The sequence below is a fragment of the Bubalus bubalis genome, chromosome 8 (assembly GCF_019923935.1).
Source record: "Bubalus bubalis isolate 160015118507 breed Murrah chromosome 8, NDDB_SH_1, whole genome shotgun sequence".
In the NCBI taxonomy this organism is placed as follows: Eukaryota; Metazoa; Chordata; class Mammalia; order Artiodactyla; family Bovidae; genus Bubalus; species Bubalus bubalis.
The window spans coordinates 4,918,315-4,933,663 of record NC_059164.1 but is presented as its reverse complement, the minus strand read 5'-3'; the positions used below and the strand labels follow the sequence as shown (position 1 = coordinate 4,933,663).

General features: G+C 49.3%; 1 protein-coding gene across 6 annotated transcripts in view; it reads right to left on the bottom strand.

The window, feature by feature from the left end:
- The window catches only part of GRB10 (growth factor receptor bound protein 10), a 218,970-nt gene that overhangs the window by 180,650 nt on the left and 22,971 nt on the right, over positions 1–15,349 (bottom strand). For all 6 annotated transcript variants that reach the window (XM_044946399.1, XM_006073506.3, XM_025290782.2 and 3 more), the window contains one exon: positions 1,748–1,904. The gene's annotated coding sequence lies outside the window, so the exon portion shown is untranslated. Of the gene's footprint in view, positions 1–1,747; positions 1,905–15,349 lie in introns of those variants that run through there.

Genomic DNA, 15,349 nt, shown 5'->3' with positions numbered 1-15,349 from the left:
GGAGACAAGGTGCTTCTGTGATCTTCATACACTTCTGCTGGGAGGAGAGGATAAAGGTCTCATGTCACAGAAAGGAGTCTGTCTGAGGGCACAATCTTCCCACCACGAGGGCCACGAAGGTTCAGGAAAGTTTGAGAAGCCTCACTGACACCCAGGGAAGAACATCACACTGCAGGAAACATCAACCATCCTGCCCACTAACCAGAGGGAAACATGAAAACGTCACACGTGCACTTGTTGAACTCAGAACAGAATATGTACCAAGTTAGCCTCTAAGATAAGGAAGACACTCGGTAAGTATCTACTGAATGAACCCAAAAGATTAAGAACCCTTCTTTGCTCTGTGGACCACAGAGGAAACCTGCAGGGGAAGAACAAGGTCAGCAAGGAGACAACAGAAAGGAGAGGTGGAGGAATGAGCTGGGAAGCGGGAAGGACGCAAGGCGGACAGAGTATACCCTTCCTACAGAGGACCGTGGACCCCATCCACAGTCCCCCTTCAGCCACTTGGCCTGGGGGGCGGTCCCTGCTGTTAGGGGATAAATTCAAACACAGCAATGGTTAAGCCCCAACCTCCAGGATCTCAGAATGTGACTGTGCTTTAAAGACATAATGCAGATAAAATGAGGACTTCCTGGAGGCCTCATCCCATATATGACTGGTGTCCTTCTAAGAAGAGGACGTAGAAACACAGTCTGTGAGGTCACAGGGAGAAGACGGCTGTCTACACACCCGGAGACAGGCCTCAGGAGAGGTCAGCTTGCCCACACCTTGATCTTGTACTTCTGGCCTCCAAGATTGCCAGCCGGAATGTGGCATTTATTCCAGCGGCTGAGCTGACTGATACAGTCTCCACTACCCACTACTCTTTCAGAGCAAAGGCTCCAGCAGGCGCACGTGCAGGAAGGCCATCCAGCCTCTGCTCTACCAGACACCTCAGACATACCAACAGCATGGTAAGAATCCACAGCCAGGCCAGCCGGGGTGACAGAGAAGGTCCATCGCCACGTCGGCCTCCTCAGGAGGCAGTGAGGTGCAAGGGACCAGCACCTGCCCCGGGCCGTCATGGCGCAAACGCCCCCAGTTGCAGTGGTACAGGTGGGCAGACCCCCAGCAGAGAGGAGAAAACAGGGCCTGAACAGGGCCCTCCACCTCGGCTCTAAAAAACAGCTGCCAACTCTTGAGGGCTTGCCATGAGAATCTCAGAATAACCTGGGAGCATATCAGCACTCAGGCCTTCCCAAGTGGCTCAGTGGTAAAGAATCTGTCTACCAATGCAGGAGACACAGGTTCAATCCCTGGGTTGGGGAGATCCCCTGGAGAAGGAAGCAGCCTTCTCCAATACTCTTGCCTGAAAATGCCATGGACAGAGAAACCCGGTAGGTTACAGTCCCCAGGGTGGAAAAGATTCAGACACGACTGAGCAGCTGAGCACACGTGCAGATCAGCACTCACTGCACAGAAAGCAAGGACTGGAGTGGGTGAGCAGGGAAGGTGGCTCAAAGGGTGGGCTGCAGGGCCTGGACCAAGCTCCTTGTGATCTCCCCTCCCACCCACCTCAGCTCAAAGATGGGGAGTGGGGAGGCCACCAAGCAGGTGGGGGCTCCCTGCAGAAACCCTGGAAGGAAGGGCCCAGTGGGACGTTTCTGCTTACACTTAGTGATTTGCAATAAGATGCATTTACTAATCTCCCCTTTATCAACAATGAACAGACCCACATCCTGCAAAGTAACCAAACAGAGCTTACCTGTCGGGGGTTTGCTGGGGCTCTGGGTGTCTGGCGGCCACCTGGCTGGAACGAGGCACCTCGAAGTAGCGGCTGGTCACGGTCACAGGTCACAGTCACGGGGCCATTGCCCCCTGCAGCCCCCTCTTCAGGCTCAGCATGCTGCCCAGCTCCAAAGCTGAAAGGCAAGGAGGCCTCCACTGAACATGCAGAATTTGCACAAGTGTGAATTTTACACCCTGCACCCAAGAATACAAGTTTTAAAACAATTTTTTAAACAAACACAAGTGTTTTTTTTTCTTCTTTTCAAGGAGACTGTTTAAAAGACAGACTCTTCGAAAGGAGTCCACAAGCAGCGGGTTTCTAGTCACCGTGGCGCTGACCACAGGGATAAAGGCCTACAGACACCAGAAACGCCTTCGGAAGCTGCTGGCCCCAGGTCACTGCCTGAGTGCTTCCCCCACCCCCCCAAAAAAAGCAGGCAGGTAAGGACTGGGCAGGCCTCTGCTCTCTTGCAAGGCCAAGTCTATACCTGTAAGGCATCCCTGGCACCTAGATCACAGCCCACATCCTTCCCAGGTCCTCCCAGGCTAGAGCCCTCATCCCACTCCCTGGGGACCATCCTCATCTGAGACCAGGTTCTGGCCATGGTGCCCAGTGCCTGTGCAGGGCCCACGCGTGTGCCACGGCGGGAGTGGGAATCCTGGTTATTTCTCCTGATGCAATGCTCTCACTTCTACTGTGAGGGCCAAGACACTGCTCCAGAGTCGGGGGTGGGGGGGACAGAGACAAAGGTTCCCCCTGCCAGAGGGGAGCGTCTGGGCACCAAGACAGCTCTGTGTGCTCTCCTCTGCAGAGCAGAGGGGAGAGAGAGCTGCCTCCCAGAGGACCCTAGCACCTGACACTCAATGCCACAGAATCTCCCCAAGTCCAGAGGAAACACACTCACTCGATGACTCAGGGAGCTCAGCAGAGAGCAAAGGTTCCGTGGACAAAAGTCCGGAGCACCGCTGTGCCTGTGTGTCTGTGACATGGTGTCCTTGAGTGGAGGACACGTCACCCAGGGATGTGGAACTAGCTTACCCTGACCACTCAATGGTGGAAACAAAGCCTGCCCTGTCTCCAACCTGACGTGGGAGAGGCCAGGGTCGGGGACTTAGAAAGCTACTGAAGAAGGTCCGTCTGGGCACTCAGGCTAAGAATCTGGTGCGGGAGCTGGACAACATCTGCCACCTCCTGACCCCACTCCCTCTCAGTGGATGACCTGTGGGCGGATCACCCCACTCTCTGAGCCTCAGTGTCCCCCATCACAAAATCGTCATGAAGATAACATCTCCCTCCAGGGCTTCTATGAGCATGAAGTGAGCAAATGCATGTAAAGACTCAGGATACAACACACAGTAAATGTTAGACAAACGCTAGTTATGAGCTCGGACACAGCAAGCAAGTCCCCTGCTGTCAGATGCTAAACACAGTGGCCACCTGCAAGCTGCAAAGGCTGCTGGTGTTTAGAGGGGACACTGAACTTCTAGGATCAAAAGGGGAGAGACCCCTGATATAGGACTCTCTGACTGCTCAACGCTGAATATTACCCATGCATGCAAAGGCATTTGATGAAAGGTGCCTGCTTTCATCCTCAAAGAATATGTAAGCCTGAAAAGTGTTATAATGTTTATGTCGAGTGGAACAACTCTAAATTCCAGTAGCTAAGTTGACTCCAAGTTTAAAAATCTTAAAAAGAAATAAAAAGGCCAATGGTCACACAGGCATGAGGGTCTCTGAACAACAACTGGCTGGCAAGTTGGCAAGGGCACCAGGTCATACGACAACAGAGTATCACATGCCCATCATCACCTCTAACCCTCACATCCTGAGAGGTCTCCCCTCATTTCCAGAGGAAAAATCTTTCCTTGGACATCATCCAAAAGCCCAAGGACCAATTCCAAATGCATCTTTCATGCCTGTGACCTTCAGCTGACAATATATGTTCGGGAGATTTACTTTTTATACTAAAAATTTTTTTTAAATGACATAGTTGCCTGTCAAGCTGTTCACCACTTTAAGCATTTTCATCTATTTTTAAGAAAGTGGATATGTAACTACAGCAGATAAAACAAAGACATGATTTTTGAACCTGATGAGCTGAAAAGAGGTACTAAGATATAGCATCCTCCTCAGGAAGAAAGGCATAGGTGCTATTTCCAGGGTGCTATTTCCAGGGCCCCATCACCTGGACCTCCACAGGCTTCCTGTAGGAACCGGACCACCTGCACCCAGACCCACAGAAGAGATGGAACTCTCTGGGTGCTGATCACCAATTGGGTGGTTCCACAGGCAGACATGACAAAAACTTGAAATCTTCAAGAATATACAAACTTGGGCGAAAAAGAAATGTCTTTCTTCACTTACTTCCAAAATGTTTCAGAAACAAAGGACCTCTTGATTTCTGTTGAGTGCCTCTGATCCCTTCCAGAAATTCCGGAGTTAATATAAAGTTTTCCTTCTGTCTAGCTTTCTCACACTAAATATTTAGAGTCATAACAGTGACTATTTAGACACTCAACAAATCCCAAGCTTCACGATGAGGCTGTTCGGCCAGTTTGGAATGAAGGCTTGGGCTTCTCGAGAGGGGACAAAATACCTTTCATCAAAAAAATTAAACTCAGGATTGTACTGACCTCAGAGGCCACTCTGTTTTCATGGTGTGAGAAGGCGCTTAGAAGACAAACTGAGAAATATATGAATGAAATGGAATTGAAGAAAAGGCAACGTTTTCTAAGTGATCATAAAAATCTCAGGATGCTATCAGCAGAACCTTTGGACAGCTGAAAAGGGAACACAGTTAAAGCTGAGCACCCTCACTATCCCTCATTGTCATCGGATGCACCTAGACGGGACCTGCATTAGATGCTAGAACGTGAGGATAAGGATGCTGGCAACACATGAAAGTTCAAACCCAGGATCGTTCCCATCCAAATGCCGACATCATGCTTTCAAACCACACAAACGAAGGAAAGGTCTGGTAACAAGAGCAGTGACACTGACCCAGTCTGGGAAGGGCCTTCCCACGGTGGCCCGTCCACCAGCAGACAGCCCGAGCTCCCCAGGATGCAGAGCACGGCCCAGGGCAGGGCGCTCGTATCCCAGAAAGAGCTTCCCAACTGCATGCCATCATGCAAATTCCCCAAAGCCTGTGAACGGGTCCACACCCTATCTGGTTCTCAAGTTCAGGGTCAAGCGGAACCAAGGATACTACCAATCCTCACCATGGGGGTTCTGGGGGACACCAAGCACGTCTGAAGATGGGCTGTCCAAAGGAAGCCTGTCCAAGGCCAAACAGGACGGAAATGCAGTGGGATGAGGGGACTGCCTCCCTGGAAGAGGCAGGACTCTTCTCCCCAGAACGGACCCAGAGTCTACAGGGCAGTGAGGGGCAGGACACACACAGACACGCACGTAAGTGACTAGAAGACAGACTGAAAATAGCCACTCTCCACAGCTGGCAGGCGTACACGCCTGTGCTAGTTCAGCACTACGACCAGCCCAGCAAAATAAAGACCATCACCACCCTTCCAAGAGAGAGAGAAAAGGCCTAGCTGTCTGGAAACATAAGTTCCTAAACGGGAAGACTAACCATCACAAAGGTTTCCATTGTCTTCAAATAATGAACTTAAAAATTAATTTTGTCAATGAAAGGCAGTATCTCATGAAAACTGACAAAATACAACAAAAGGTAAGACTGTCCAGCATAGAGCATTAAGAGAACAACGTTCTCATCACAGAAGATGCTGTAAAGTGCAGTGAAGTCGCTCAGTCATGTCCGAATCTTTGCGACGCTGTAAAGCAAAAGTCATTAAAACAGGGTGGTGCTGTGTAGAAATCCTTCTAGTACCACCAGAAGGGCTGGGCTTACAAATATGAATGTTACCATTTCATTACAGCAGCGCGAACTATCCTAACAGGAGACTGTGTCCAAATCGCCAAGCTCCCATAACGAGCACACAGTGGGAGCAATGGGATGGGAAGCCCTGAGTCCTCTCTTCCCTGACTCTCCTGATGGTGCTCCGCAAGACAAAGATGACACCATGATGATCCAGAGGTGGCCATGACCACCTTGAGTGACAACGTCTTGTGTCAGACACCTCACCAAATGCTTTAGAACCGTTCTCGAAGATTAAAAGGAGTAAAACAACATGAGACTCATAATAAGACACAAATGCTGCTAAGTCACTTCAGTTGTGTCCGAACCTGTGCGACCCCACAGACGGCAGCCCACCAGGCTCCACCATCCCTGGGATTCTCCAGGCAAGAACACTGGAGTGGGTTGCCATTTCCTTCTCCAAAGATACAAATGAGTGGTTCTTAATGAAGAATAATGAAATATTATCAATTCTTGAGGTAGAATTATGACCCCATTTTATAGGTGGAGAAACCAAGCCTGGGAGGCAATATAGTAGCTGTCGAGCTCGCACAGCTAAGAAATGGAAGAGGTGAGATTCAAATCCATAGATGTTTGAATCCGCCTACCTGCTTTAGTATCTTGCTGATAAACTATCATTTGCATGAGAAGAAAATAGACAACCTTTGCACTTATTTGTACAGCCGTTCTTCATTTTTTTTTTCCTTTCAATTACATTGTTTGGAGCGTAGTTTATCTTTTCTCTTTTAGAGAAATAGAAAGTAGCCATAAAGAAGAGCCTGAAATTCAAAGCATAGAGGATAGGGGAGGGGGGGACCTCCTGCTTGCAGGAATTAAGATTTCAGTGATGGGAATAAAATAAGGAGCCTTCTTAATCTTATAACAGGCACCTACCAGACACCTCCTGCAGGCAGGTGGCCGACACAAAAAAGGGGCGCCAAAAGATATACAGACCATCTGGAGAAAACCACGGTTACAAAGGACACGTGCACCCCAACATTCACAGCAGCACGATTCACAACAGCCAAGCCACAGAAGCCACCTAACTGTCCACTGACAGAGGCATGGATAAAGAAGATGTGGTACCTATATACAATGGAATATTACTCAGCCACAAAAAGTGAAACAGTGCCATTTGCAGCAACCTGGATGAACCCAGACAGAGAGTATTATAGTAGGTGAAGTCAGAAAAAGACAAATATCATATGGTATCACTTATATGTGCAATCTAAAAAAAATGACACAAATGAACTTACTTACAAAACAGAAACAGACTCACAAACATAGATAACAGACTTCCGGTTACCAGGAGGAAAGCATGGGAGGAGGGATAAATTAGGAGTTTGGGATTGACATATACACCCTACTATACATAAAAGAATCAACAGGACCTACTGTATAGCACAGGGAATTCTGCTCAATATTCTGTAACAACCTAAATGAAAAAAAGAACCTGAAAAAGAATGGATACATGTATATGGTTAACTGAATCACTTTGCTATATACCTGAAACTAACAACATTGTTAATCAACTATACTCCAATATAAAATAAAAATTAAAAAAAAAAAAAAAAAAAAACATACCAGACTCAAGTTCTTCACCAGGAGGCAAGGAAGGAGAAACCAACTCATCTACAGCCGAAGACCATCTGTGCAAAGTCCAGAGGGAAGCAAAAAGCCTCGAGAGAAACTACCATGAACACAGGCAGCAATCTGCACTCAGTAAATCTCTCATTTATTAAAATAACACGGGATGAGCAGCCCAGTGCAAAAACAGGGAGAGGACAGAAGCAAACAATTCGTCACACACACACGAAACACACTCAACTTCCCAAGTAACCATGGAAACACAAACTACAGCAGCAATGAATGAGCTATACATTTTGACACATCTGACTGCTGAACATTTTAAAAACTGACATGACCCCTGGGAGTTGGGGTGGCCTTGGAGCAAGGGGGCTCTCCTAAGCCATAGGCGGGGCTCCTGAACAGGCTCTGGGCAGCTGAGCATCTCCCAAACATCAGTGTTAGAAGCAGGAATCTCACTTCTTGTAACTTATTGTCATCTGAGCATGCAGACACACACACAAAGAGCGATTTACTGCCACACCCAGGAACACAGGAAAGCTGGAGCAACCCAGATACACCTACTCACCACCACCTCCCCCTTCAGCTCCCAGCAGGTATGCGTGGCAGAAACTCAGGGGCTGCCTGTGGCCTCCCTGACCTCCTGCCCGTGCAACCCACAGGGCCACTTAATTTTGGCCAAAGAAGCATCTGAAATCTATCCACTGCCTTCAGCTGCCATCACTCCCATCTGACCGTGACCCAGGTCACATGCTGCACCTTCACCCCTCACAAGCCAGCTGAGTGCTTGGGATACACCTTGGGGTACATGGAACGTCCACCAACAGCCCTGCCTGCCTTCAAGCTCCTGGGAAACGGCTGCCTGATTCACCCTCCAGGCCCCTGGCCTCCCCCATGTCCTACACTCCCCTCCTGTGACCTCTGTGTCCTCTGTCCAGGATGCTCCCCTTTCTTCCTCCTCTCCTTGAAACCAACGTTATGATTAACCTCTCCATCTAAAACATTACTCCCTTTCTTGGCCCACACCTGATCCCCTGGGGATTGAGGACTGACAAAGAAAAGGGAGCATGGAAACCGAGCAGGATCCTGCGGAGTCCCCAGGGTACTAAAGCCCCTCTTTATCCCTATTTCTTGTTTGTAGAAAAAGGTTTTCATTTCCTATGCTTTCCCTGAGTTCTAAAGAGCAGATTCAAACAGTTATTAACTAGAGAAGAGAGGGAATGCAGAAACAGAAGAAAGGAAGGAAACTAATGTCCAGCAAGGAATGACAATTAATGACAAAAGCTCAGGGATAAAGCAGGGTCCCAGCTCCTCCTTAAGGGAGCAGCATGACAACGTGATGCTCATCTGTGAGCTGTGGGGCAGAACTAAGACACCCCAGCTCCCCAGGTGGAGGGTGGTGACTACATACTGACTACAAGTGGGTAGACCCCAGACTGGCTGGAACCAGAAGGCTGATGACTCAGATTCCTGTCACCTCACCACCAACCAATCAGAAGGTCCAGGAGCTGCCTCCTCACCCCAAACGTTGCCTTTAACAACCGTCTGCTGAAAGGATCGTAGATTTCAGGTCTTCTGAGCATGAGCTGCCCCTTCTCCTTGTCTGCTGCTGCTAAGTCACTTCAGTCGTGTCCGACTCTGTGCGACCCCATAGACGGCAGCCCACCAGGCTCCCCCGTCTATGGGATTTTCCAGGCAAGAGTACTGGAGTGGGGTGCCATTGCCTTCTCCTTGTCTAGCACCTGCAATAAACACTGCACTTTCCTTCACCACAACCCATGTCAGCTGATGGGCTTTGCCGTGCCCCTGTGAGAAAACCCGAGTTCAGCTTGGTGACACCCTGCACGCATCCTCTCTGCCCCGTTCTGGCCCTACTCGCTGCTCTAGGATCCCGCAGGCCCTGCAGACTCATCAAGGGGGGCTGTGGCTGCGTTCCTGCTGCTGACTGTGTCTGCTTCCCCACCAAGGAGCTGCTCCACAGCCAGGGCCCAGGCCTGTAGCAGACACTGCAACACCCTCAGCTCCCAGCATGGGCCGAGGGTACAAGGCTTTGCTGAGAGGGTGAAAACACCTCCAGATGGGAGCCTGGGCAGGTCTTCCAGTGCAGAGACTCTCCAGGCTGGCAGGTGGATCCGGTGGGAAGAACCCCACCAAGTGGGGTTAATAACCCCAGCGAGCAGCCCGCTCCCTCCAAGGCCACAGCTTCTCGGTCCTGGGATGAGATGACCCAGTCCTGACCTCATGCGAGGACGCCGTGCCGTGACTCCCACAGTGCTTCTCAGAGAACTGGCAAGGGAGCTCCTGACTAATGGTGACTAAGATGAAGGAGGAAGCAAGATAAGGACTGACGTGACACTCTTGCAGAAAGGGGGAACTGAATTCCAGAGAAAAATACCCAGAAGAGCCCCGAGCATCTCTGACGGGACGGGAGGCTGCAGGGTGAACAGAGAGCACGAGGGACTCAACTCTGCAGACTTTGGGGCTGGAATTTTCACAGTAAGGCAATTATGTAATAATATTTATCTTTCTAGGAAGAACTGTCATCAAGGTTCAGAACAGTGGTCCTGCCTGCTCCTCCTGCCTCCCCACCCCTCACCCTGGATCCTGGTGACTCCCCGGCATCTCCTCCCTCTGCCCAAGCAGCCTCTGACCATTCTAGGAATTCCAGAGAATTCGCTGCCCCCTCCCGCCAACAATGAGGCCATTAAATGCTTCCGGGAGGTCACATGAACATGATTTCAGGGCTCCTTTGTACAGGCTGTTTCTAGAAATGCCAAGGATGTGCCTCTATTTTCTTTTCTTTGCCTTTCTTTTGTACTTTCTTCTCTTCGGAGGTTAAAAAAAAAAAGAATGAGGAAAAGTAAGTGAAGACACTGGACCTCAAGGAGAAAGCACACAGTTTACTCCTCAGGCAGCAACAGTTTTGCAGGAGGAGGATCAGCCAACAGCTGGGCAGGGCTTCTCCCCTCCTCACCAGATAAACCAACAGGAAACAGAGTCGATCTTGTTCAGAGGCTTTATTGCCACTCTGCAAATAGCCCAGCATGTGCCAGTGCACAGGGAGCACCCCGAAGTCCACCACCCCCTCAGCTTCACACTTTAAGTTTCAAAGAGAAACACATCTTTTCTTCCTCGGGACCACTCAGGAGTCATGACTGTGGGTTCTAGGTTTCTAGAAGGCAATGGCACCCCACTCCAGTACTCTTACCTGGAAAATCCCATGGACAGAGGACCCTGGTAGGCTACAGTCCGTGGGATTGCTAGGAGTCGGACACGATTGAGCGACTTCACTTTCACTTTTCACTTTCATGTATTGGAGAAGGAAATAGCAACCCACTCCAGTGTTCTTGCCTAGAGAATCCCAGGGATGGGGGAGCCTGGTGGGCAGCTGTCTATGGAGTCGCACAGAGTCGGACACGACTGAAGCGACTTAGCAGCAGCAGCAGGATAAAGTATGACAAGCTGGTCCTCAGCTCAGGCAGAAATCAACATTTGAGGAAGAATGACAGACACGGAGAATTACCCAAGGCAGAAACGCTTGGAACACAATGACCCACAGCTCTGAGACGCGGTACAGGCCCCTGAAAGGCCCCCCAAATCCACATGTCAAAGCCCAGACCCCCAAGGTGGTGGCACCTTTGGGAGGTCCCTAGGTGAGATGAGGTCATGAGGGTGGGGTTTCCATAATGGGATTAGGACCCTTGGAAGAAGAGCTCAGATGTAACATACAACACGGTGAATATAATTCACATTGCTCACGTTATATGTGAAAGTTAAGAGTAAATCCTAAGAGCGCTCATTGTAATAGAAAACTTTTTTCCCCTTTTACTTTGTATCTATATGAGATGATGGGTGTTCACTAAACATACTGTGGCCATCATTTCATGATGGATGTATCAGAGCAACATGCTATATACCTTACAGGTATTCAGAGCAGTATGTCAATTACATCTCAAAAATATTGGGAAGAAGCAAAAGAGAGGAGACCAGAAAGCTAGTGTGTACTGCGTGTCCACCTCGGCAGGACATGGAGAAGCTGGCGTCTGCAAACTAGGAAGATGCCCTCGTCAGACACAGAATCTGCTGGCACCGTGACCTTGGCTGTCCAGCCTCCAGAGCCATGGGAGGCACGCGTGTATTTGTGTGACAGCAGTCCCCTCAGACTAGGTGGGGTGGGCTCCTGGAGGCCACCCCCAGCACAGCTGCTGAGGAGGGACAGAAGACTCTGCTGCTCCCCAAGCTCAGAGCATGAAGGACTTGAAGGCTGGGCCCAGCACCGTGAGTCACCAGCCCGCAGAGGACGGGCTCTCCTCTGCCACATGGCCCTTCACTTGGACCTGCAGGCTCTGGGGCCATGCTCCAGCAAGCAAACTGTTCTGGTCTGGCAGGTGCCCCAGGCTCTGGTCCTCTGGATCCACGGCTCCTAGTCCCACAGATGTCACAGCGTGGCAGCCAAGACAAGGGGCCCCTCCCACTGACCCTGCAGCCCTTGGGCACACTGCAGGCATGGCTCAGGCTCTAGTGTGTCCACTGGGGCCCGGGAACAGTCCACATGTGGTTCTATATCAAGTCATCTCCCAGATGCCACCTCACAGTGAGCCCAGCACGACACGGCCTGGCCGCCCTGTGCCCACCATCAGCTCATCAAGTATCCAATCTGCTCACACTGTGCCTGGGGCAGGGCTAAAGCTCTGAGCAACAGGGTGGCTGGACAGGGCAGACCCTCCCAGCACTCGTTGCATCTTCCCATCCTTCCCACCCACTGCCTGCACACTTGTCATGCCCCAGTGATACTGTTCTGGGAGCTGGGTCTGCGAGCAGAATTCCCAGGATGCTATGGATCTCAGGCTGCTTCTCTCTGCAAGGCAGGCATCTTCTATTAGGGTGCAGAGTAAGGGTTTGCGCAGAACAGTGCTGGGCTTCCCGAAATGCAGACACAGCCACGGCATCACTCACGCCCCTGGGCTCGCATCCTCTCCTTGCCCAGCATTCGCTCCCAGGGACTCGACTTGACTCTGCTGTGTAGGACAGTGCAGATGTGGAGGGGGGACTGGGCCCTTCTCCTAAGGTTAACAGTCCTCAGTATCGCACACGGTCTGGAAAGCCAATGTGGCATCAGGAAACACTGGCTCAGGCAGTTAATTCTGTTTCTACGGGGATCTAGCACTTTGTGTAGAAAACGTAAGAACTCACATTGCTGCCTCGATTCCCAAGTACTCTCATCCAGAATCAATTCCCCTGAAAGAAGAGCATGTTCTTTAGACACCAGTTGAAAGGTTCCTGCTGCTGAAGGCAGCACGTCGCACTAAGGCTCTCTTCCACCCAGGAGTTCCCAGCCAACCACTGAACGGCTGGTACTGTCTTCCTTAACCACCTCTTTGCATGCTCATCTGAGCCCTGAAACTCATGATTCTTCTCCTGAATCCACTCCACCAACATGCGTGGAGGACTCACTATGTTCTCAATCCAGCTTGGGGAATCACAGAACCATCAGAATACGGTCCCTAAGCTTGTTTTCAATGCAAGATACAGGTGTCTGGCCAAATCTTGGTCAAGAAACTGGAACGATAATGTGGGAAGAGAAACAGCTTGCAGCACGCGTGCCAAATCATTGTTTTTGTCGATTTTGCGAAAATGGCTTGGACATGCTTAAAAGACCTTCTGCACGAACTTGTTCTCAGGAATCCAGCAGGGGACTTTCAGCTGTTGATAATCCCCATGGGTAACAGCCCTAAATAACTGCTAATTTCTTTAGGAACCCAAGTCACTGACACATCACTGACCCAAAATCAGGTCCTCCCAAGTCTGGAAAAGTTTACTCCTTGGACCAGAGGAAAGGAAAAACAGGGAGACCATTCACCAGTCAGACGGTCTCTGAGAGGACTAGAGTCCCAAGCACATTATTCTCAAGCCCACCTGAGTTAGGTGAGTGCCCCTCAGAATACTCACTGTCCCTCATGTGGATGGTGTCCCGGGGGGTTGAGTCTCCTACTGCAAAGCTAATTCACACTTCAGTTCAGCATCAATTTTCAAACTTAACATCTCATTCTCCATCTGCCCGTGATTTGAGCTATGGAAACAGTCACAACAATCTAACTTCCAATGGACGCCTATACAGATGCCTAAAGTTCACTTTCATCTTCCTAGAATTCATTCTCTGCTGTTATCAAGATGACAGTTCAGTTCAGTCGCTCAGTTGTGTACGACTCTTTGCAACCCCATGAATCACAGCACACCAGGCCTCCCTGTCCATCACCAACTCCCAGAGTTTACACAAACTCATGTCCATTGAGTCTGTGATGCCATCCAGCCATCTCATCCTCTGTCGTCCCCTTCTGCTCCCGCCTTCAATCTTTCCCAGCATCAGGGTCTTTTCAAATGAGTCAGCTCTTTACATCAGGTGGCCAAAGTATTGGAGTTTCAGCTTCAGTATCAGTCCTTACAATGAATATTTAGGACTGATCTCCATTAGGATGAATTGGTTGGATCTTCTTGCAGTCCAAGGGACTCTCAAGAGTCTTCTCTAACACTACAGTTCAAAAGCATCAATTCTAAGGCACTCAGCTTTCTTTATAGTCCAACTCTCACATCCATACATGACCACTGCAAAAACCATAGCTTTGACAAGATGGACCTTTGTTGGCAAATTAATATCTCTGCTTTTTAATATGCTGTCTAGGTTGGTCATAACTTTCCTGCCAAGGAGTAAGTGTCATTTAATTTCATGACTGCAGTCATCATCTACAGTGAGTTTGGAGCCCAAAAAAATAAAGTCTGCCACTGTTTACCCATCTATTTGCCATGAAGTGATGGGACCAGATGCCATGATCTTCGCTTTCTGAATGCTGAGCTTTAAGCCAACTTTTTCACTCTCCTCTTTCACTTTCATCAAGAGGCTCTTCAGTTCCTCTTCACTTTCTGCTATAAGGGTGGTGTCATCTGCATATCTGAGGATATTGATACTTCTCCCGGCAATCTTGATTCCAGCTTGTGCTTCATCCAGCTCAGCGTTTCTCATGATGTACTCTGAATATAAGTTAAATGAGCAGGGTGACAATATACAGCCTTGACATACTCCTTTTCCCATTTGGAACCAGTCTGTTGTTCCATGTCCAGTTCTAACTATTGCTTCCTGACCTTTGTACAGATTTCTCAAGAGGCAGGTCAGGTTAGTATTCCCGCGTCTTTCAGAATTTTCCACAGTTTGTTGTGATCCACACAGTGAAAGGCATTGACATAGTCAATAAAGCAGAAATAGATGTTTTTCTGGAACTCTCTTGCTTTTTTGATGATCCAGCAGATGTTGGCAATTTGATCTCTGGTTCCTCTGCCTTTTCTAAATCCAGCTTGAACATCTGGAAGTTCACGGTTCACATATGCTGAAGCCTGGCGTGGAGAGTTTTGAGCATTACTTTACTAGCGTGTGAGATGAGTGCAATTGTGCGGTAGTTTGAGCATTCTTTGGCATTGCCCTTCTTTGGGATTGGAATGAAAACTGACCTTTTTCAGTCCTGTGGCCACTGCTGAGATTTCCAAATTTGCTGGCATATTGAGTGCAGCACTTTCACAGCATCATCTTTTAGGATTTGAAATAGCTCAACTGGAATTCCATCACCTCCACTAGCTTTGTTTGTAGTGATGCTTTCTAAGGCCCACTTAACTTCACATTCCAGGATGTCTGGCTCTAGGTGAATGATCACACCATCGTGATTATCTTGGTCGTGAAGATCTTTTCTGTACAGTTCTTCTATGTATTCTTGCCACCTCTTCTTAATATCTTCTGCTTCTGTGAGGTCCATACCATTTCTGTCCTTTATTGAGCCCATCTTTGCATGAAATGTTCCCTTCAGATCAGATCAGATCAGTCGCTCAGTCGTGTCCGACTCTTTGCGACCCCATGAATCGCAGCACACCAGGCCTCCCTGTCCATCACCAACTCCCGGAGTTCACTCAGACTCACGTCCATCAAGTCAGTGATGCCACCCAGCCATCTCATCCTCTGTTGTCCCCTTCTCCTCTTGCCCCCAATCCCTCCCAGCATCAGAGTCTTTTCCAATGAGTCAACTCTTCGCATGAGGTGGCCAAAGTATGGGAGTTGCAGCTTTAGCATCATTCCT